Below are 23,513 nucleotides of genomic sequence, written 5' to 3' on the forward strand. Positions count from 1 at the left end.
GAAGTATACTACACAAGTATCAAGATATAGATTCTCTAAGTTATCAACTTGAAATCTAAAATTGTGAAAACAACTAAATATAACAATTTAGTGTGGATGTACTTAACAACATCAAATCGCCAATAACCAAAACCACAAGTCACAATTAAACATTGGTTGTCAACTTGGAATTGAATACGAAAATAAATAGTGCAAGACTTGGACATCACGTCTTCGACTAAACCAAGAACAAATTGGTTATTCCAGGCATTAACCCACTGGGAAAACCACCCTAGTGCGCACTATCTCAATTGGGGAGAACTCATACCTCCCGCACTAAAGCCAAACTTTAGCCATATCACAGTAACAATGTCCCAAGACTCCAAAATAATCAAATAAGTTCACAACTTATACGTAATTTATATAATGCACTAAGTCACCTTCCATGCACAAGTAGATTGTATCCACACAATACATGCTCTAAATCCACAACTACTATAGGATGACAATGTCGAATCTTCAAAGTGCGATTCATTACACGCTATAACAATATAATCCAATATTGAAAACATAAACTAATAAATTCATTATAAGTCAAAAGTCATGCTTTAAACATACTATCAATGTCAAATATATGAGTTAATCAATAATACAATAGAAACAGAATTTAATCAATAAACTAATTAAATTCCCTAGGTTTCAAATCTCAATCAAATGGCCTCCAATTAATACATGATAACAATATAGCATGGTTATTACATACACCACATCAAAACTTGATTAGGCCATAAGAACAATAAAGTGGAATTTAATTAAATCATGATAATCAAATCCCTAACTTCTAAAACAACATCAAATGGTTCCAAATTAACATATGCTAGAACATAAGTCATAGTTATCACAAATATCAAGTTAAACACTTAATTTGGCCAATGGAACCCTTAATTAGATTTTAATTAATCATTTTAATTAAAATCCCTAGATTTTCATACTTGTCCAAATGCTCTCAAATTAAAGTATGTTAAATAGCATGCTAACACATAATTTAAAGGCATGTCACAAGTCAATTTCATGCAAGGCATGACCATGGGATTTAATTTTTCACAAAAGATAAATATTAAATAAAAAATGCAATTCTTATTCAATTAATCCCAATTTAATATATGTTAACAAATATATTAAAACATAATTTATCATTATGCCACAATTCAAATCTAAGCCATATACACCTTTGAATTTTAAATCTTATACAAAGAAAAAAAAATACTAATTTTCTAGATTTGATACAAGGCATATATACGTTGTATAATCATGGGAAACACTTAATACAACACACAAACAATCCTAAAACATTCCCTACCTCAATTTGAGATAAAAATCTCAAAATCCATCAAAATGGAACGGCTCCGAATCCGACGAAACTACTAGGTTTTGTCTGGGACAACACGATGATCATAACCCCCAAGGAAGCCCTATCAAAATCACAACTTGACTTTAAACCCAAACTTGAAAAATGGTCAGAAATGGGTTCCAATAAGAGTAAAAGAGGCGCACCGCCAAGACGAGCAACAAACAATAAGGCACTACTATGTTTTAACAAAGGAATGAAGCTCAAAAGAGGAGAGAGAAGGTGACAGCCTCCCTTGGGCTGCCATGGGAGCTTCAGGTCATGCAAGAGGTGTCAGGAAGATGAAAAATGAAATATCTCATCCCCCTTTTATAGAAATCTCAAAAAGTGCCCCGAAAGGGCCCCGCCGGGTCCGAAAAAGTAAAATTTGAGCAGACACGCTCAAATGGAAAAACTCTGTGAATAAAAAAGATTCAAAATGAGAAAAGATGAACAACGGAAGAAACGGCGTCAAAAACTGAGTCCCGAGCAAAAAGTTTTGCCCTAAACAAGTTTGGAACTAACTAGGGCCAGAAACTCTGAAACTGGAAAACAATGACCAGGAGGAAATCCCAAGAGTACTCGAATCAATGAAAAGTGAAAATGAATCATGTACGAGGATCCAAGCCCAAAACAAGGCATTTAGCATTAAGTTTCATTAATTGCACAATGGCCCCTCCAAAAAATGAAAACTGCACAACTGGCCCAGAATGAAAATATCTTCAAAAAATATTTTCTCAAAAACCCCTGAAATAAAATATCTTCAAAAAATATTTATGAAAAACACCCAAAAAAAAAAGAAAATAATTCCAAAGAACTATGCATCCATGCCCCTATGGACACCGGGAGCAACCAGAGTACTTTCTTACAAAAGTAAAGATATGTATTTCATGAAAACCACTCAAGATGAAGATACGTGAAGTCAAAAACCAACTCCAAACACAAGAAGTGTGGTTATGCCAACAAAGTGACAAACAGGGAAAAGACAAAATAGGGAAAAAGACAAAATAGGGAAAAGGACGAAAAGTGAATAGTGTCCAAAAAGTGAAAATATGGAAATGACTCGGTCCTCAAAGGAAGTTGTCAATCTAAAGAAAAGAGTCTCAGAAATCATTCCAGAGCACTTGAGATGACACTAATCAATGAGAAACCAAACTCCGAAAGGAAGGACAACAGAAAAAAAAATTATCCGTGAAAAATTCGGGTCATTACATGTGCACAGTGGTCCTAGTGAGAGAAGAATTTACACAAAATTGAAACTCTTAGCTGTATGCTTCAACATTGTACAAACGTCTGATGAGGGCTGCAGAAAAGTTGCCTTTTAGTGACAAGCTAGGGCTGTACAAGGGGTATCTTGGTTCATTTATAGTATGTAAGGTCAGAATATTTCCTTATCTATGATTGGCCAATGATTGAATATACTTATCTACACTAGGGCAACAGTGTGAGGGTATAAGTATGCTGTTATAGCAGTTGCAGAAAAGTGTGCACACAAAAAGGCCCTTTGAGCTACATTTTCAGCTGTTGTGCAAGAGGGTTCTCGAGGCCAAAGAATGAATGAGGTTTTCTGGGATTTTGAATGTTAATGTTACCTGAGATTCAACCTTGAATTCAGTAGAAGATGAGTATCCCACAAGCATTCATAGAGGACTGAGAACAGTTTGATTTTCTGGTGTAAACAAGAGGCTGTGAAGGTGAAGAATTAGCTGTGGTGGTGTCTAGGGCTGGAACAAGGGTTGAGCATGTTTCTTTGAGGTGTTTACATTTGCAGAGGGCATTTAATCAACTACACAATGGCTGGTATCAGTTTTCATATCTCAAACCTACCTTAAATTTGATTTTCTGGTGCATAGCTTTTGATGAATTGTTTCAATGATGCTTACTTGCTATATTTGTTGAGGCTATTTTTTGAACAAGTATAATTTATCATTATAAAGTTGTGTATACAAAGATTTGGATTGAAACTTGAGTGCATTTTAGTTTGAGCCCACAAACCAAACCTAACAGCCTTATTAAAACAAAAACAGCCTGCATAGAGTATTGGAAATTATTATAGTTGATATATATTGCTAGCACTGCTATGAAAACCTTCTAAGCATATATATATAACTGATTTGAGGTTAATGGAGTTGAGTTCAAGGTTGTAGATACACGAATTTCCAAAAATACCCTTTGACAGCAGAATTATGCAGAAACTGATTCTGAGTAGTTTTTGGGGCTGTAATTGATATGCTTGTTGTTGTGCTCTGCCCCTGAGTCTTTGTGTGAAGTTGAAATGGGTATGTGAGAGTCTATTCCAGGCCTGAAACAATTCAAAATACCCACTGTACCCTCAGAACAGTAGCTTCACAGTAGCCTAAAAACAGACCCTGTAGCAAGCTGTTTTGTTGTTGTTTTAGTGCTGCAATGTGTTCATCTTGCTGTGGAAATTGAGAATATCATGTGAACAAGTGTATTTTGACTATTGAAGACTGGGGGAGTGAAGTTTGGGTTGTCCTTGAAGCTACATTACTAAAGGACCCTTTGAAGCTACAAAGCAAGGGTTTAATTGGGGTTTTGTTCATTCTGATATTTTAAATGTCATACCCTACTGTTTTAATTGTTCTTATCAACTGAGCAAGTGTTCTTTATATATTATTGACTGAGGGTGTAAAGTTTGGTGTGCAATTGAGGCTCAATTACAATATTACTATTAAGAGGCTATATTTGGGGTTTTTAAAGGAGTCAAGGCTATTCTATTTCTTCATTACTTCATCTTGCTGATTTCATTGAGTTTCTTTCTCAAGCAAGTGTATCTAAGCCTGTGACAGCTGTGGAAGACATTTGCAGGCCATTCTAATGGCTACATTGTGAAGTGACTACTATACCCTTAAATTTAGGGTTTTTACCTAGTGTGATATATATTGTTCTACCTTCTTTTTCTTATTAAGGAATTCATTCAAGCAAGTGTATTTTGCTGAGACAAGGTTGTGGGAACCTAGGTTGAGCATCAAGTGAAGCTACATTGTGCTTTTACAGTCTATCTTTTGATTACAGAGAAGTGAAGACTTGGGTTCCAGATTGTTCTACTTGAGGCTGCGTATTGCATTCTTTTATTATTGTTGTTGTAGCTAAAGTAGTATATACTTGGTGTATTGACACCTCATTCTATTGTTGATTTGGCTACTGAGAGCTTGTAAGTCCAAGCAGGGTTGCTTTGGATAGGGGGAGTGCATATATGCTTATTGTTGAAGCTTATGTGTGTGTAGAGGGAGTGAAAGTCAGTGTCCTAGTGAGTACAAGATGGTTGGAAAGTGGGGCAGCTGAGTGAGTAACTACTTGCATACGGCAAGTGTTGTTGATAAGCTAGATTGTGTGTACTGGTTGTGAAAGCTAGTGTCTATTCTGGTATAAGGGTGTGTGCAAAGAGTGAGACAGCTGAGTGTGTAACAAGATACATACAACTAGTGGAGGCTTTTATTGGCTGAGGCCAAAAACCAAGGTTTTTCCCTATTTAGAGGGTTTCCTACTATATCTTGTGTCATGTACATCATATGTGTTTGATTTGTTTGAACTGACTAATTTCAAAGAAGTTGAATCAGACCAATTCACCCCCCCCCCCCCCCCCCGCTCTTGGTCCAACAATAAACTCAAGATATAATTCTTTGAATGAAAACACATTAATAAAGAAGGAATTCTTTACCCAAGATACTAACTCCATTAGCTTTGGAGTTGTTTCGCAATGTAATATAACCTTCATCCTTTAGTGAGAGAGAGAAGAAATCTTGACATGATTTTTCTTTTATGCTTTAAGTATCCATTTTGAGAATCCACTTGTTCTTGAGTGAAAATGATTTTAAACCTTCAAAACATACTCAAGTGACATTCTTTGGTACCCAACACTTTTAGGGTTCTCATGAGTTAGTACACATTAATAAGGTTCCTTTTGGAACAAAATTCAATACAAGGCACAAATGTGGTACTCTCATTAATTAACATGCTTCAAACAAAATTAGAATTTCAAATGTCTCTAGTATACTAGTGCAATTGTCAATTCAATAAGTACATATGCTTATGGCAAAATACAACCCAATGAACCAATATGAAATTAGTAACAATTAAATGGAAATCATAATTTCATATATAGATCATAATGTAATTCTATGTGCATTATACATAATCATATTCTAGAATTGACAAGAATAATAACATTCTTCCTAAGTGTGCAAAAATGAATTAAGTGCCCCATTTTTTAAATCCTTAAAGGATTCAACAATTAAGGAAGAGTTTTTCTTTCCTAAAATAAATTTCCATTTTCAAGGAATGATAGTATATTGGAAAGTAATGCTTCTCTTGAGACCTACACTATTCAAATCAAATTTTAACCAATTATAAGTATAGCAAAATAAATGCTATATCAAGAAGGTAATACATGAACAAAATTATTTTCAATAAACCATGCATTAAAACATAATTTGCATTTTCAATTAAAGCTTGTACCAAGATGATGCATGATATACATCATATCATTAACTTGAAATACCAATGTTATTCTACATTACAATACATTTAGTACTCCTCGCCTATGTAATGATATTTATTACCTTGACATTAGAGTTGTTCCCACATGTAAAACTTCCTTCATTATAAGTTTTGAGAGTGTGGAAGTTGGAGCAATCTCTTGTCATTTACTGCCCTTCAAGCATTCCTACAAGAAAAACTCAAGAGTTCTTCTTTTGGTACCCAAATCCATAAGTTCCTTTTGGATCCCAAATCTTCTTAGTCCTCACCCTTTTTCTAAATGGACAATTTTGAATTATGTGTCCTCACTTTTAAAAATAATTTCATTTATGATATTGAAGAGAAATTTTGCCAAATGAATCATTTTAGAACTTTCTCTTTTTCAATAAATATGCATCTTTAATGTGAGGATCATATCCTATTCCATTTTTTAAAAAGGCACTTCTTTGATTACCAAGCATAATACTCAAGTTTTCTTTTTCTTTGGTAAACTTTGCCAAAATGTCATTTTGATCATCAATGATTTTCTTAAAAGATTCATTTTAGGACAAAAGATCAATTGATGATGATTCTTTAGAAAATACACATTCATTTTCCTTTTTCAATAACTCATTTTCAATTTGAATCTTTTTAAGTTTTTGCACCAGATCATGATTTTCCCTTTTAAGAGATGTGCACTTCAAAATTGTTTTTCCTAGCACATGATGCAATTCTTTAAATGTAGTACCTCGATATTTTAAAGGATTTATTAATTGTGATTAATTACTTTTATTTTATTTTTAAATGATTTGTTTGATTTAATTAGAATTAATTACTTTTATTTTATTTTTAAATGATTTGTCTTATTTAATTGAGTGCTTAGATTAATTGTTATATTTTAATTAGATTATATTTCGTAATTAAACTTGTTGAATTGATATAGTGTTTTGCTTTGTGGAATGCTTTGATTAAATTTTTTATTTGATTTGTGTGTATTTATTTTTGTGTGAATTTTTTATTAATTATTTGTAATTATAATATTTAATTTAATTATTTTAATTGGATTGGGCTTAAAGAGGAATGGGACCAATGGATGTGGTCTTGGGCTTAAAGGAAGCTTTGTTGGGTTAATTAATAAAGGCCAATGGTTATAAAGATATTTAAATAATTATCTTTGCATAATTATATAATTATATGTATATAAATATAATTAATTAACAATTATTATGGAAGGAAATATATATATATTTATTGATGTATATATGTGTATATAATTTAATTAGTTAAGGATTGCCATGGAAGGAAATATACATATATATATTATATAATACATGTGTATATATATTATTTAAGACAACTGTGATTTCTTTTATTTGGTAGTCATAGTTGGAATAGTATTTGGATTTTAATGTGTATAAATATACACATAAGGCTTTAGGGTTAAGAGTTTTACACGTTAGAAAAATAAGAGAGGTAAAGAGAGAGGAAGAAGAGGAGCTGACAAGGAGGAGGCCGGATCTGAGAAAGAGGACGTCGGGATTGGAATAGACAATCAAGGTTTGAAGCGTCGGTTTCATTTCGAAACCTTCAGGCGAGTTTTTCTCTATCTTTCCTCTTAGAACTCATAAATAATTCACCTTGAGTATCAAGGCATTAGATTAAATTTATTAATTTAAATTATGATTAGAACAGATTAATCAAAAGCATTAATTAAATTTTATTTGATTAAATCGGAGTATTAAAAACATGATTTATTATTATTATTATTATTTTTGGAATTGTTGGATTTTAATTATATATATAGGTTATATATATTTAAAATCAACTGTGATACTTGATCTATGACCCAAGAGGGTTATTTAGGGTTTATAGAATTTTTAGGATTTTCTGTAATTTTCTAGAATTTTCTGGTATTTTTCAATAATCTTTAGGAATTTATTGGATTTATTTTCGTATATTTATTTGGTAATTATATATAAATATACTATTTATATATATATATATATATATATATATATATATATATAATGCTACTGTAGAAATCGGCGCCTTCATTAAAGGACGTAATCTTGTATGGCGCGGCATACAAGCTTTTAGTGCACCCACATCAGGACCATTCTATGGTCCTAATTTATCATAAAAGGATTCCGTGTTTACATGTGCATAGAAATAGGGTACATACGCTGATCTGGGCCCTTGGTTTATTTTAGTATAAGCGAATTGATCCAGTGTAGTGGAGATGCATGGAAAATAGGTGCGCATTAGATTTGGACCATGTAGTAGGTCTGGTCAACAAAATAATAATCCGGCATGGGCGAGTGTACCAGCATGCAGAGGAGAGCCAACCAAAATAAAACAACACACGCTGAGAGTAGGTCTGGCCTGTAAAAGCGCTTTCAGGCGCGTGGACACGCCTGCCAGTAAAGGAAAGCGCATAAATGCACCTGCCAGTAAAGGGAAGCGCATAAATGCACCTGCCAGTAAAGGGAAGCACGTGGAAACACGTAGAAATGTTCTAGGTACGTATGGCGGCATGTGGCTATGCGTGGGGATGCGTGTGAGGTCCCGAAAAGTGTCTAGGGAGTCTGGTGAATTTTCAGAATTTATTTTATGTAACGACCCGGTCATTTGCCTTCCTTTCCTTTTTCCTGAAATTTTACGAATGAATTTTTTTCGTTTAATTTTCTTTTCTGAGCTCTGTTTCGTGTCGCTTAGTGTCATCTCGAGTGCTCAGAATTGGTTCCTGAGACTCTTTTCTGTGGATTGACAACTTCCTTTAAGAACTGAGTCATTTTCACATTTTTCGTTTTTTGACACTATGCGCTATTTCGTCCTTTTCCCTATTCTGTCTTATCTCCGTTTGTCAGTTTTTGGCACAACCTCACTTCTCATGCTCGGAGTTGGTTTTTGACTTCACGTGCCTTCATCTTGAGTGGTTTCCACGAAATACGTATCTTTACTTTTACAAGAAAGTACTCTACTTGCTCCCGGTGTCCATAGGGCATGGATGCAAAGTTCTTTAAAATTATTTTCTATTCTTAGGGTGTTTTCGTAAATATCTTTTGAAGATATTTTATTTCAGGGGTTTTTAAGAAAATATTTTTGGAAGATATTTTCATTCTGGGCCATAAGTGCAGTTTTCACTTTTTGGAGGGGCCATTGTGCAATTAATGAAAGTTATTGCAAAAATATCTTGTTTTGAGCCTGGATCCTCGTACGGGATTTATTTTCACATTTCGTCGAGTTGTGTACTCTTGAAATTTCCTCCTGGTCGATGTTTTCCAGTTTCAGGGTTTTTGGCCCCGGTTTTTGTCAAACTTGTTTTGGGCATAACTTTCTGCTCATGACTCATTTTTTGACGCCGTTTCTTCCGTTGTTCATGTTTTATCATTTTGAATCTTTTTTGTTCACAAAATTTTGCCATTTGAGCGCGTCCGCTCAAATTTTACTTTTTCGGACCCGACGGGGCCCGTTCGGGACACTTTTTGAGATTTCTATAAAAGGGGGGTGAGACATTTCATTTTTCATCTTCTCCCCTCTTCATTCACGACCTGGAGCTCCCATGGCAGCCCAAGGGGTGCTGCCATCTTCTCTCTCCTCTTTTGGTTCACTTTTCCTTGATGGAAAGTCTTCGGCCTTAACGTTTGTTGTTCCCCTCGCCGTGCTCTACCTTTTCCCCTTATTAGAATTTAGTTTTGACCATTTCTTGAGTTTCGTTTTGAGGTCAAGTTATGATTTTCATGGAGCTTCTTGCGGATTCTTGTTCACGGTGTTGTCCCCGACAAAACCTCTCGGTATCGTCGAATTCGGAGCACTTTTATTTTGGTGGGCCTTTGGGATTTTTATCTCAAATTGAGTTAGGAGATGTTCAAGGTTAAATTCTTGTTATATAGCATGCTTGTGATGCTTATACTACTTGTTTGCATGATTAAATATTAAATCTTGAGATTTTATTATTTATTTTTCTTGTACGGGATCTAATTTTCTCGGTTGCTCATGACTTGGTTTAAACATGTAGCATGATTATATATTGCCCCTTGATATGCTCATTGTCGTGTATTAAAATTGGAACATTTGAATAAGTATTAAAGATTTTATTTAATATTTATCTTAGGTGAAAGATTAATTCACATGGCCTTAACTAGTTTAAAATCAATATGTGTTAGCATATTAAATTAGGCCTTAGCATGCTCTCCAACATAGTTGAATTTGAAAGTGTTTGGAGGTGTTTCGAAAAGTAGTAATTATTAATTAATTTGATTAATTAATTTGCCCCGAGTGCACTATTCACTCTATTTAAATTCCGACTTGATATTCTTGATTTACATGCCATATAGCTTCACATATATTTGATTTAGAATATTCGGTTAGGTTTTGAAACCTTTTATTTAATTAAATTCCATGTTTAAGATTTAATCCTCATGGTGATATACAACTTGGAATTGTATTGTGGCATGCTAGACAATTAAGTTTTGGTATGGTTGTTCACATGTATTAAATTGGGATTTATTGCATGAGAATTGCAACTTTTGTTTTATATTTAACTTTAGTGAAAGTTTAATTCACATGGTCTTAAATTGAATGAAATAAGCTTGTAATGTGATATTACATTAGTCCTTGGCATGTTCTCTAAGATATGTTAAATTGAGAGCATTTGGTTAAGTTTCAAAATCTAGAGATTTTAATTAAAAGAATTAATTAAAATCTATTTTGTGGTCCCATTAGCTTAATTAAGATTTTAACTTGATATTTGTATTGGCCATGACTTATTTACTAGTATATATTAATTGTGGACCATTTGAAGTTGCTTTAGAACCTTGGTAATTAAATTAGCATGATTTAATTAAAGTTCTACCTTGTTGTTCCAACAACCTAATTGAGTTTTAGAATGGATATAGGTGATGACCATGCCATGTCCTTTAACATGTATTAAATTGAGGTTATTTGAAATTGGATCGGATTCTAGAGAATTTAATTGTGTTTATCTATTTAAATTCTATCAATTTGCTCCATGATCTAGTTGTGTTTTAGAAGTGGTTTCTATATTCAAATCATGGACTTGGACTTGTTGTATATTCATTCGGTTATGTTTTGAACATTGGATAACATAGTTGCTATGTTTGTATTCATGAGAATATGTTTTCCTTATTGAATATGTTGTTGCCTTGTTTAATGATTTGCACACTTCGTGTTTAACATCTTTCATGCAAAGCGTGTAACGAATCGTACACTGAAGATTCGACATTCATCATATCATATTAGTTGTGGATTTAGAGCATGTATTGTATAGGTTTCCAAATTCGGTTGTGCTTAGTAGATAGTTGATTATCTTGCATATTCCTGTTAATATATGCGTTGTTGCACAACTTGTTGATTTTGGAAACTTGGGGATGTCGTTGTTTGACTATGGCTAGAACGTGGTTCTAGTACGGGGGATAGTCCCTCTATATATAGTCTAGTGCGCACATAGGGAGCTTACCCATGGGCTAGTAACTCTAAAGTAACTATGTTGTCGGTCTGATCCGGCGTGATGTCCGAGTATCCACTTTGTTTGATTTCGCATTTCATTTTCAAGTTGATAACTAGATGATGTTGTAACTTGTTGTTTCTTATTTGTCGTTCCATTTTAATTTACAGGATGTTAACTTTGCGAAATTGTGCTTTATGCGTTGTATTGGAAGTTCCAATGTTGGTTAAATTGCATCGATATTGAAAATCGTGTTTTGACGTTCTAATAAAGCTTAGGATTGATCCTATTGATTCTTTTATAACATAGACGATAGGTGGCATAATCCACTACTGTTATTTTGTGCTTTAGATTCTAAGTTGATGGCTTTGAGAACTTAAACCTTGTTGCATTGTATAACATGCTCTTTTGTTATGGAATTGCATGGATAATGTGATTTTTGTTAAATTGTATTCAAATATGCTTTTGTTATGTTGTATGAATTACTCTAGACCTAGTTCAATTGTATTGAAATTGTAATTCATGTTAATATATGCTCAAGCATTCTTCTTATCGTGTTCTTTATATTATACCAACCATGATTCGTTTCATACACGTATGTATATCATGATTCTTGTTGCTTAGATTCTAAGGTAGCTTAGGATGCTCCCCGAGTCTCACTTGGACATAGACGTTAGGTGGCATGAGCCCCTTTAAAATGTTTCACCTTAAGGTGATAAATTTATAAAATGCTAGGTCGATGCATGCTCATCTCCTACGAGTAGCTTTATGTTACTCACCCCTACGATACTGGGGCATATTTCAGGTACGAAGACTTGGTTCGTGAAGCCTAGCATTCCTTGGATGTCGAGTAGCTTTCAAGTTTCCATTTCATGCAAATGTTAGCATGAAATGTCATTTTGTAGACTTATATGTCAAAATATGTATGTTTGATTCCATATATGTAATGTGTACATAAGTGCACTCCTTTCAATGTATTTGACATGTATGAGATGAGGCCGGAGGCCAATGACATGTGTATTGTATTCTATACAACTTTTTAACTTCATGAAATATTATGAAAACCTTGAAAAATCGCAAGTCATTGCTTCACCATGGTTGCATCGGGTGTGGGAATTCCATTTTCATTCTTTCATAGGGTCTTATTAATCTTGTATGAAGTGTGACCAAGGGCCAAATGGTCATTTGACTCCATTTTACATTTTTGGATTCCATGTTTTCCATTCCAAGTCCATTTTTGCCTTTTTACCCGTTGGGGGATCGGATTTTGTATCGACTATATTTTTAAGCCATGGACCATTGTAGCGCGTCTAAATAGATAAGTTACGTTTGCGTGCATAGTCGTTTCCGGGCAAAACCTTATCATTGGTGTTTTGAGCCTCTTGTGAATTCATTTCGCATTTTTTTTTTTGCATATTCTGATCTAAGGGCATTATGGAACTTTCACATCAGTTTTATTTTCTTCTTTTGACATGGTTGAATAGAAAACATGATTTTAGGGGGGTTTCTTCTTCGTGTTTTTCCAGAAGATGTCGTCTTGGTACCGGAAATCCCTCGTGAAGTTTCAGCTTCCAGTTTTCATTTAGCAGCTTTATGACCCTCTTGTTCAGTTCTGATCTAGGGGCATTTTGGGGATTTCACAGTGAGTTTTTTTCGATTTCGTCCGCTATGTCAGGTAGAAAACTCGATTTTAGGGGGTGTTTCTTCTTCGTGTTTTTCCAAAAAAGCTCGTCTTAACCTCCGTTTCAAGCCTCAGTTCTGGGCAGATCAAAAAAAAAATGTAGCAGCAGCCAAGGGCTGCCACCAGCCATGTCTTTGGGCGCCGCCATGCATGCCAGTGGGCTCGCGCATGGGCGCTGTGTGCGCCATGGCCCCTCGTCGGGCCGCCGCGACGTCAATTCTTCTTTTAGGCTTTTCTCCTTCGTCCGGACTCCGATTCAAGTGAATTTTTTTTTTAACTTGACTAATTTTTCGCTGTCTTTCTAACGATGTGCTCGGTTGCACCTGATTCTTCCTGGATAATTACCAGTTTACCCTTTTTGCTTTCAGTGCTCGTTTTTCTTTGTCATGCCGTTTCTCCTTCGTTCGGACTCCGAATCATTCGATTCTTGAGTCCATCTTGATTAGTTTTTTGTTGTTCTTCCAACAGTGTGCTCGGTGGCACTCGAATCTACAGTTTTTAGAAATGACTATTTTGCCCCTGGGGGCTTATTTGTCATATTTTCTATCTTTTGCTTCCGCATCAGTTCTTGTTGAGTTCCACGACCTCATGGAAGGTCACCTTGACTTCTTAGAGTCTTGTTTTCTGTTTTCGCTTCCGCATTCGGATCCGTTATCGGATCATCCTTACGGTTTATCACAGGACACGCTGGCCTAAAAACAAGGGTCGTCACAGGTGGTATCAGAGCATCCGGGTTCGAATACCTTAGATGACGATTTTTGCGTGCATATCATGCTCATGTTGTTTTGCTTTGATTTTTCATTTGTATCTTGATAACATGTCTTGTATGATAACATGTTCACATGTTCAGGTGTTTTGAGACATCTATCATTGGTTGAGCATGCTTTTGTGTATATATGCTTCTTGATAACATATTCTGTGTCACTATCATGTTCTGGTGTGATAACATGTCTGCGTGCTTCTTGATAACATGTTTGATTTGAAAACATGCCTATTTGCTTATGTGGCAACTTGTTTAGTACTTATGTGAGTAGATAGTTATGTTATGTTGCATGCTACTTGTTTACTTTATGTCAGGTTTTTGCATTGTCTCTTAGGATTTGTCGCATCCCTTGGATGCATTCTTGTTTCACGAGTTTCTTCCTTAGATAGGAGAAATTCATTCTGTGAGGACCCATGTGGGGAACCTTCTTGTCTGTTCTGTTGGTTGATGCGAGTGAGGCTCATGTGAGCGTAGACGACTGCGATTCATTTCCTTTTCCTTGTCTGGTGGAGTGAGACGTGGGCCAGGGAGGCACCATTTCATTTCCTTTTCCATCGTGGCTTTTAGATCTAAGGCCTTAAGCATAATGGTGCCAGTGTCATTGTTGTCAGAGTTTTGGGATTAGCTACCCCAATTCTCGCAGATACCTGGTTCCCGCGGTGCTTCTGGTAATGATCATTTTCGACATTGATGTCATCTGTATCAATAGGTTTCTCAGAGTTGACCTGGTTGGGGCATGTTATGAACTAGTGCCTTATACTGTCATACTACCTTGCTAACGAGTAAGTGTAGGCGGGTTCTGGTCACTGTTCGTACTGCCTTGTCACTCTCTTCTTTCACTGTGTTCGACACTTTGTTTTCTTGGGATTCTCTCGGTGGTTGACGTTAAGTAAATGTGCCAGTTCTTATGAGATGTTGTCTCAGTTCATGGTTTCGTCTTCCTTCAGTTGATCTTTAGACTTCAGGATTTGTCCTTCAGTGCGTTGTGAGTTGTCCTTTGATTTGACCTTTTGTTCGGTCATTATTCTATTCTCTCTGGTATGTTCCTAATTTCGGGGACGAAATTCCTTTAAGGAGGGTAGGTTGTAACGACCCGATCATTTGCCTTCCTTTCCTTTTTCCTGAAATTTTACGAACGAATTTTTTTCGTTTAATTTTCTTTTCTAAGCTCTGTTTCGTGTCGCTTAGTGTCATCTTAAGTGCTCAGAATTGGTTCCTGAGACTCTTTTCTGTGGATTGACAACTTCCTTTAAGGATTAAGTCATTTTCACATTTTTCGTTTTTCGACACTATGCGTTATTTCGTCCTTTTCCCTATTTTGTCTTATCTCCGTTTATCAGTTTTTGGCATAACCTCACTTCTCATGCTCGGAGTTGGTTTTTGACTTCACGTGCCTTCATCTTGAGTGATTTCCACGAAATACGTATCTTTAATTTTGCAAGAAAGTACTCTAATTGCTCCCGGTGTCCATAGGGCATGGATGCAAAGTTCTTTGAAATTATTTTCTATTCTTAGGGTGTTTTTCGTAAATATATTTTGAAGATATTTTATTTCAGGGGTTTTTAAGAAAATATTTTTGGAAGATATTTTCATTCTGGGCCATAAGTGCAGTTTTCACTTTTTGGAGGGGCCATTGTGCAATTAATGAAAGTTATTGCAAAAATGTCTTATTTGGAGCCTGGATCCTCGTACGGGATTCATTTTCACATTTGGTCGAGTTGTGTACTCTTGGAATTTCCTCCTGGTCGATGTTTTCCAGTTTCAGGGTTTCTGGTCCCGGTTTTCGCCAAACTTGTTTTAGGCATAACTTTCTGCTAGGGACTCAGTTTTTGACGCTGTTTCTTCCATTATTCATGTTTTATCATTTTGAATCTTTTTTGTTCACAAAGTTTTGCCATTTGAGCGCATCTGCTTAAATTTTACTTTTTCGGACCCGGCGGGGCCCGTTCGGGGCACTTTTTGAGATTTCTATAAAAGGGGGGTGAGACATTTCATTTTTCATCTTCTCCCCTCTTCATGCATGACCTGGAGCTCCCATGGCAGCCCAAGGGGTGCTGCCATCTTCTCTCTCCTCTTTTGGTTCACTTTTCCTTGATGGAAAGTCTTCGGCCTTAACGTTTGTTGTTCCCCTCGCCGTGCTCTACCTTTTCCCCTTATTAGAATTTAGTTTTGACCATTTCTTGAGTTTCGTTTTGAGGTCAAGTTATGATTTTCATGGGGCTTCTTGCGGATTCTTGTTCACGGTGTTGTCCACGACAAAACCTCTCGGTATCGTCGAATTCGGAGCACTTTTATTTTGGTGGGCCTTTGGGATTTTCATCTCAAATTGAGGTAGGAGATGTTCAAGGTTTAAATTCTTATTATATAGCATGCTTGTGATGCTAATACTACTTGTTTGCATGATTAAATATTAAATCTTGAGATTTTATTATTTATTTTTCTTGTACGGGATCTAATTTTCCCAGTTGCTCATGACTTGGTTTAAACATGTAGCATAATTTTATATTGCCCCTTGATATGCTCATTGTCGTGTATTAAAATTGGAACATTTGAATAAGTATTAAAGATTTTATTTAATATTTATCTTAGGTGAAAGATTAATTCACATGGCCTTAACTAGCTTAAAATCAATATGTGTTAGCATATTAAATTAGGCCTTAGCATGCTCTCCAACATTGTTGAATTTGAAAGTGTTTGGAGGTGTTTTGAAAATTAGTAATTATTAATTAATTTGCCCCGAGTGCACTATTCACTCTATTTAAATTCTGACTTGATATTCTTGATTTACATGCCATATAGCTTCACATATATTTGATTTAGAATATTCGGTTAGGTTTTGAAACCTTTTATTTAATTAAATTCCATGTTTAAGATTTTATCCTCATGGTGATATACAACTTGGAATTGTATTATGGCATGCTAGACAATTAAGTTTTGGTATGGTTGTTCACATGTATAAAATTGGGATTTATTACATGAGAATTGCAACTTTTGTTTTATATTTAACTTTAGTGAAAGTTTAATTCACATGGTCTTAAATTGAATGAAATAAGCTTGTAATGTGATATTACATTAGTCATTGGCATGTTCTCTAAGATATGTTAAATTGAGAGCATTTGGTTAAGTTTGAAAATCTAGAGATTTTAATTAAAAGAATTAATTAAAATCTATTTTGTGGTCCCATTGGCTTAATTAAGATTTTAACTTGATATTTGTATTGGCCATGACTTGTTTACTAGTATATATTAATTATGGACCATTTGAAGTTGCTTTAGAACCTTGGTAATTAAATTAGCATGATTTAATTAAAGTTCTACCTTGTTGTTCCAACAACCTAATTGAGTTTTAGAATGGATATAGGTGATGACCATGCCATGTCCTTTAACATGTATTAAATTGAGGTTATTTGAAATTGGATCGGATTCTAGAGAATTTAATTGTGTTTATCTATTTAAATTCTATAAATTTGCTCCATGATCTAGTTGTGTTTTAGAAGTGGTTTCTATATTCAAATTATGGACTTGGACTTGTTGTATATTCATTTGGTTATGTTTTGAACATTGGATAACATAGTTGCTATGTTTGTATTCATGAGAATATGTTTTCCTTATTGAATATATTGTTGCCTTGTGTAATGATTTGCACACTTCGTATTTAACATCTTTCATGCAAAGCGTGTAACGAATCGCACACTGAAGATTCGACATTCATCATATCGTATTAGTTGTGGATTTAGAGCATGTATTGTATAGGTTTCCAAATTCGGTTGTGCTTAGTAGATAGTTGATTATCTTGCATATTCCTGTTGATATATGCGTTGTTGCGCAACTTGTTGATTTTGGAAACTTGGGGATGTCGTTATTTGACTATGGCTAAGACGTGGTTCTAGTACGGGGGATAGTCCCTCTATATATAGTCTAGTGCGCACATAGGGAGCTTACCCATGGGCTAGTAACCCTAAAGTAACTATGTTGTCGGTCTGATCCGGCGTGACGTCCGAGTATCCACTTTATTTGATTTCGCATTTCATTTTCAAGTTGATAACTTGATGATGTTGTAACTTGTTGTTTCTTATTTGTCGTTCCATTTTAAGTTACAGGATGTTAACTTTGCGAAATTGTGCTTTATGCGTTGCATTGGAAGTTCCAATGTTAGTTAAATTGCATCGATATTGAAAATCGTGTTTTGACGTTCTAATAAAGCTTAAGATTGATCCTATTGATTCTTTTATAGCATAGACGTTAAGTGGCATGAACCACTATTGTTATTTTGTGCTTTAGATTCTAAATTGATGGCTTTGAGAACTTAAACCTTGTTGCATTGTATAACATGCTCTTTTGTTGTTGAATTGCATGGATAATGTGATTTTTGTTAACTTATATTCAAATATGCTTTTGTTATGTTGTATGAATTACTCTAGACCTAGTTCAATTGTATTGAAATTGCAATTCATGTTAATATATGCTCAAGCATTCTTCTTGTCGTGTTCTTTAGATTATCCCAACCATGATTCGTTTCATACACGTATGTATATCATGATTCTTGTTGCTTAGACTCTAAGGTAGCTTAGGATGCTCCCCGAGTCTCACTTGGACATAGACGTTAGGTGGCATGAGCCCCTTTAACATGTTTCACCTTAAGGTGATAAATTTGTAAAATGCTAGGTCGATGCATGCTCATCTCCTACGAGTAGCTTTATGTTACTCACCCCTACGATACTGGGGCATATTTCAGGTACGAAGACTTGGTTCGTGAAGCCTAGCATTCCTTGGATGTCGAGTAGCTTTCAAGTTTCCATTTCATGCAAATGTTAGCATGAAATGTCATTTTGTAGACTTATATGTCAAAATATGGATGTTTGATTCCATGTATGTAATGTGTACATAAGTGTACTCCTTTCAATGTATTTGACATGTATGAGATGAGGCCGGAGGCCAATGGTCATTTGACTCCATTTTACATTTTTGGATTCCATGTTTTCCATTCCAAGTCCATTTTTGCCTTTTTGCCCGTTGGGGGGTCAGATTTTGTATCGGCTATATTTTTAAGCCATGGACCATTGTAGCGCGTCTAAATAGGTATGTTACGTTTGCATGCATGGTCGTTTTCAGGCAAAACCTTATCGTTTGTGTTTTGAGCCTCTTGTGAATTCATTTCGCATTTTTTTTTACATATTCTGATCTAGGGGCATTATGGACCTTTTGTATCAGTTTTATTTTCTTCTTTTAATATGGTTGAATAGAAAACATAATTTTAGGGGGGGTTTCTTCTTCGTGTTTTTCCAGAAAATGTCGTCTTGGTACCGGAAATCCCTCGTGAAGTTTCAGCTTCCAGTTTTCATTTAGCAGCTTTATGACCCTCTTGTTCAGTTCTGATCTAGGGGCATTTTTGGGATTTCACAGTGAGTTTTTTTCGATTCCGTCCGCTTGGTCGGGTAGAAAACTCGATTTTAGGGGGGTTTCTTCTTCGTGTTTTTCCAGAAAAACTCGTCTTGACCTCCGTTTCAAGCCTCAGTTCTGGGCAGATCAAAAAAAAATGTAGCAGCAGCCAAGGGCTGCCACCAGCCATGTCTTTGGGCGCCGCCATGCATGCCGGTGGGCTCGAGCATGGGCGCTGTGTGCGCCATGGCCCCTCGTCGGGCCACCACAACGTCAATTCTTCTTTTGAGCTTTTCTCCTTCGTCCGGACTCCGATTCAAGTGAATTTTTTTTTGAACTTGACTAATTTTTCGCTGTCTTTCCAACGGTGTGCTCGGTTGCACCCGGTTCTTTCTGTATAATTACCAGTTTACCCTTTTTGCTTTAAGTGCTCGTTTTTCTTCGTCATACCATTTCTCCTTCGTTCGGACTCCGAATCATGCGATTCTTGAGTCCATCTTGATTAGTTTTTCGTTTTTCTTCCAGCGGTGTGCTCAATGACACCCGAATCTATAGTTTTTAGAAATGACTATTTTGCCCCTGGGGGCTTATTTGTCATATTTTCGATCTTTTACTTCCGCATCAGTTCTTGTTGAGTTCCACGACCTCATGGAAGGTCACCTTGACTTCTTAGAGTCTTGTTTTCTGTTTTCACTTCCGCATTCGGATCCGTTATCGGATCATCCTTATGGTTTATCTCAGGACATGCTGGCCTAAAAACCAGGGTCGTCACATTTTAAGCTTATTAGGGTTGAAATTAACCATTAGAGGGTGTGTTCTTGGTGTTTTGAGAGCTTTAGAATGTTACTAAGATATTTAGTAGCATATAATTGGCGTAAATATAATTAATTAAATATTTTGCCCTGGAAGGAGGTGTATATATATATATATTATATGTATATATATATATATATAGTTATATATATATATAAATATATATATATATACCTCATTCTATACATATATATATATATATATATATATATGATTTTAAATAATCAATTATTATTATGAATGGTATTACACACATTTATATAAAATATGTGTATGTATATATATCATTTAAGAGTGTTAATATTATTATTCTTATTTGGTATAGAAGTGTAGTTGATTATATCATAATAGGTTGGTTGTTAAATTATTGATATGAATATAATATGCATGAAATGTCTATGTATGATTTAGGTTATTGTTAAGTTTAAAGTTGGTACATGGTTGAATTGTAGGTATGAATGAGTTGCGAAAGGCGTAAATATATTGCTTAAGTATTTGTATGAATAAAATACATATATAGGAAGCATAGATGAGTTACTTGTTTACAAATATAAATATATATACTTGTGGAGGCATGGTTGAATTGCCAATGTATAAATAAATATACTTGTGGAGGTATGGTTGATTTGCCAATGTATAAATGAATATACTTAAAGGAGGCATGGTTGAATTGCCAATATATATAAATAAATATATTTATAATGGCATAGTTAAATTGCTAAAGCATAATTAAATTGATATGTGTATTAGATGATTAAAATTTATCTATGGATACTGTATGTATAAGTTGGATTAGGTTTAAACATTCTTAAATTAGAATAATCTAGTAGTTACATGTTAGTGTATTATTTTATATATATTAATAAAATAATATTGGTAGAGACATTGATGATTTGTCAAAGCCTAAGTATTGGCTGTATGATTTAAATAATTAAATTCATTATTGGTTTTTGGATTAAATATAATTTTCCTTGAATTATATTTTATTATTTAAATGATTAAATAATTATTTAAAATGGAGTTCAGGTTAAAGGGGTTTCTCTTTAAAAGAGAAGGAGTTTTGAATTGGTTTAGGTATGATTATAATTTAATCAAAGTTTAATGGTTTTGAAAATTAATGAAACTATTAATGGATGTGAAGGTTATACTGTATATAATTATTTATACATATGCGTATCATTGTTTATTAAACTTAAAACTTTATTATGTTTGGTTTTGATCAGAGATGATCTGCTTATTAGTTTTCAGAAGCCTGGTAGAGAGAGCTTGCTCGTAGGGTTTAATCCACGATTTGTTTTTTAGGTTATTAGAAGTTCGAGTCTCAAGGTTGAGGATCCACAACTGGGAGACTGTCATTCATCTATACATCTTGTTTACTTTTAAGTAGTATTGTTATTTATTGGATAATGGAATTTAGTTAAGGGGTCTTTGAGTTACGGGATTCTCGAGTTGTAACCATTGGGGAGTTATTAATGGAAATTATTATTTATTAGTTTTTCTTCACCTTATTATTTAATCTCAATCTCATTTTGTAATCTGTGCTTGTTTGAAATACTTTAATTATTTTGATATTCCCTAGTTTTGTGCGTGGACTTGATCAACCCGTATTCCAAAATCAGGGGGTATCATATTAAAAGAGTCAAGTAATTCATTGTGTGCATCAATTAGTTCATTATAGGAAACATCTTCATCATGTAATGAATCATGGTTAGATTTTACCTCATCTTCAATGACTATGAGACAAAGAGTAATATTTCATGATGATCAACCATATCTTTGATATCATTTGCTTCTTTGCTAGAAGCTTGGAGAGTTTCACTCTACCTTTAAATTGCTTCATTTTTTTCACTATAAGAAGATGAGTAAGTTTTAGCAAGATCGTTCACATGATTAGTAATGTTAGTAGAACTAAAATTCATCTCATTATTTGAACCATTGTCATTCATGCTATAAGATTCATTTTCATTGATAAGCATGCATAAATGTAATTCCTCAATATTACAAGTACTAACATGGAATATCTCAAGTGAGTCCCAAATTTCTTTTGCCATTTTACAATTAGCAATTCTATTGAACTCATTTTTATTCAATGCACAATAAAGATTATTTATGGCTTTAGCATTGCATTGAATTAATCTACAGTCATTTACATTCCATTCTTCTTTTGACTTAGCAATTATAATATCACCATTTTCTACAACTTCCCATATATCAATATCTACACTTCTTAGAAAAATCTCTTATTTTGGTTTTCCAAAAAGCATAATCATTTCCATCAAACAAAGGAGGTCTATTTATGGATTGTCCTTCGAAGTATGTAAACATACCATTGTTGGCCATGATCGTACTCTAAGACGATTAAGTCTTTTAGATAGAGTTAGGCTCTAATGCTAATTGTCGCCCAAGTATTGACTCTAAAGGGGAGGTGAATAAAGTCTATTGCAAACAATGGCTAATTTTCAGTTTTAATTGTTTTGCAAATTCTATTAAGCACCTTAGAATAATTATTCAATAATCAAGATATAGACATAAGCAATTAATTGCACAATAGTAAAAGAGATAAGGGAAGAGATATTGCAAACATTCACACGGTGATTTTAGTGAGGTTTAGAAACTCGTACTCCTCTACTCAAAACCTCTCTTGAGACTTCCCAATCCACTATAGCACCTCCTTACAGGTGGAGAACAAACATTTACATGAAGCAACTCTTTGCTTCACCTTGTTAAGAGAACACGTACCCTTCTCTTAGTCTTCTTTTGGGCCACACCAACCCTTACAATAGCTTTGCTAAGAGAACTCCTTCTCTTAGGCTTACAACAGATTTATTGGAAATATAGAAGTGTTACAAATCTCTCTCTCTCTTTGATTTACAGATTATAACTCGCTCTATAGAATCAATGAATACAAGTAAAGCTTCCTTTCTAAGTGTAATGAATGTGAGAGAATGAATGACAGAATAGTAGCTCTGTATAAGTATAGCTTGTAGAGCAAAAAATCTGATTAGAGGTCTGGAATAACTTTCTATTTCCGTAGCTCTATTCCTCTCATTTTTGCAGACAACATATCTCAGTATATAAAGACTTTCTTGATCTAAATAGCCGTTGTGAAGTTATTTCTTCAATGATGTAAAGTCCAAGCATGCTACATAAAGTATTCAAGTCAGAATACACACGGGGAACAACCTATAAGAAAAACTACAGAAGGAATGAATTAAATCATGGACTTCAAGACAAAGGTAAAGCCAAGTCAAATGTGGCTGTTGGAGTTCACATGGGTCAAGAAAGAAATAGCTCTGATTTTGACTTTATAGCATCAATGTTCCCTTTTAAAGTCTCCTCAAATATTGAGAAGAATCCTTCTTGATATGCAGATCAAGTAAGGTCAAATTTAGCTGTTATGAGTAGATTAAACAAGGCTCAAAACAAAGAAGTCGCAAGGTTTGAATTTGGATTTGAATCTGTTAATAAAATAGATCTAGTACCTGCTTCGGTCGGCCAAAATGAATTGCCTTTTTATTTCGGTTGGCCAAAATAACCTGAGGCTTTCATTGCAGTTTTACTTTGGT

This window comes from Cornus florida, unplaced genomic scaffold (genome assembly GCF_030987335.1).
Source record: "Cornus florida cultivar Cherokee Brave unplaced genomic scaffold, ASM3098733v1 CherokeeBrave_3.0.0_Hap2_Chr04, whole genome shotgun sequence".
NCBI classification, from domain to species: Eukaryota; Viridiplantae; Streptophyta; class Magnoliopsida; order Cornales; family Cornaceae; genus Cornus; species Cornus florida.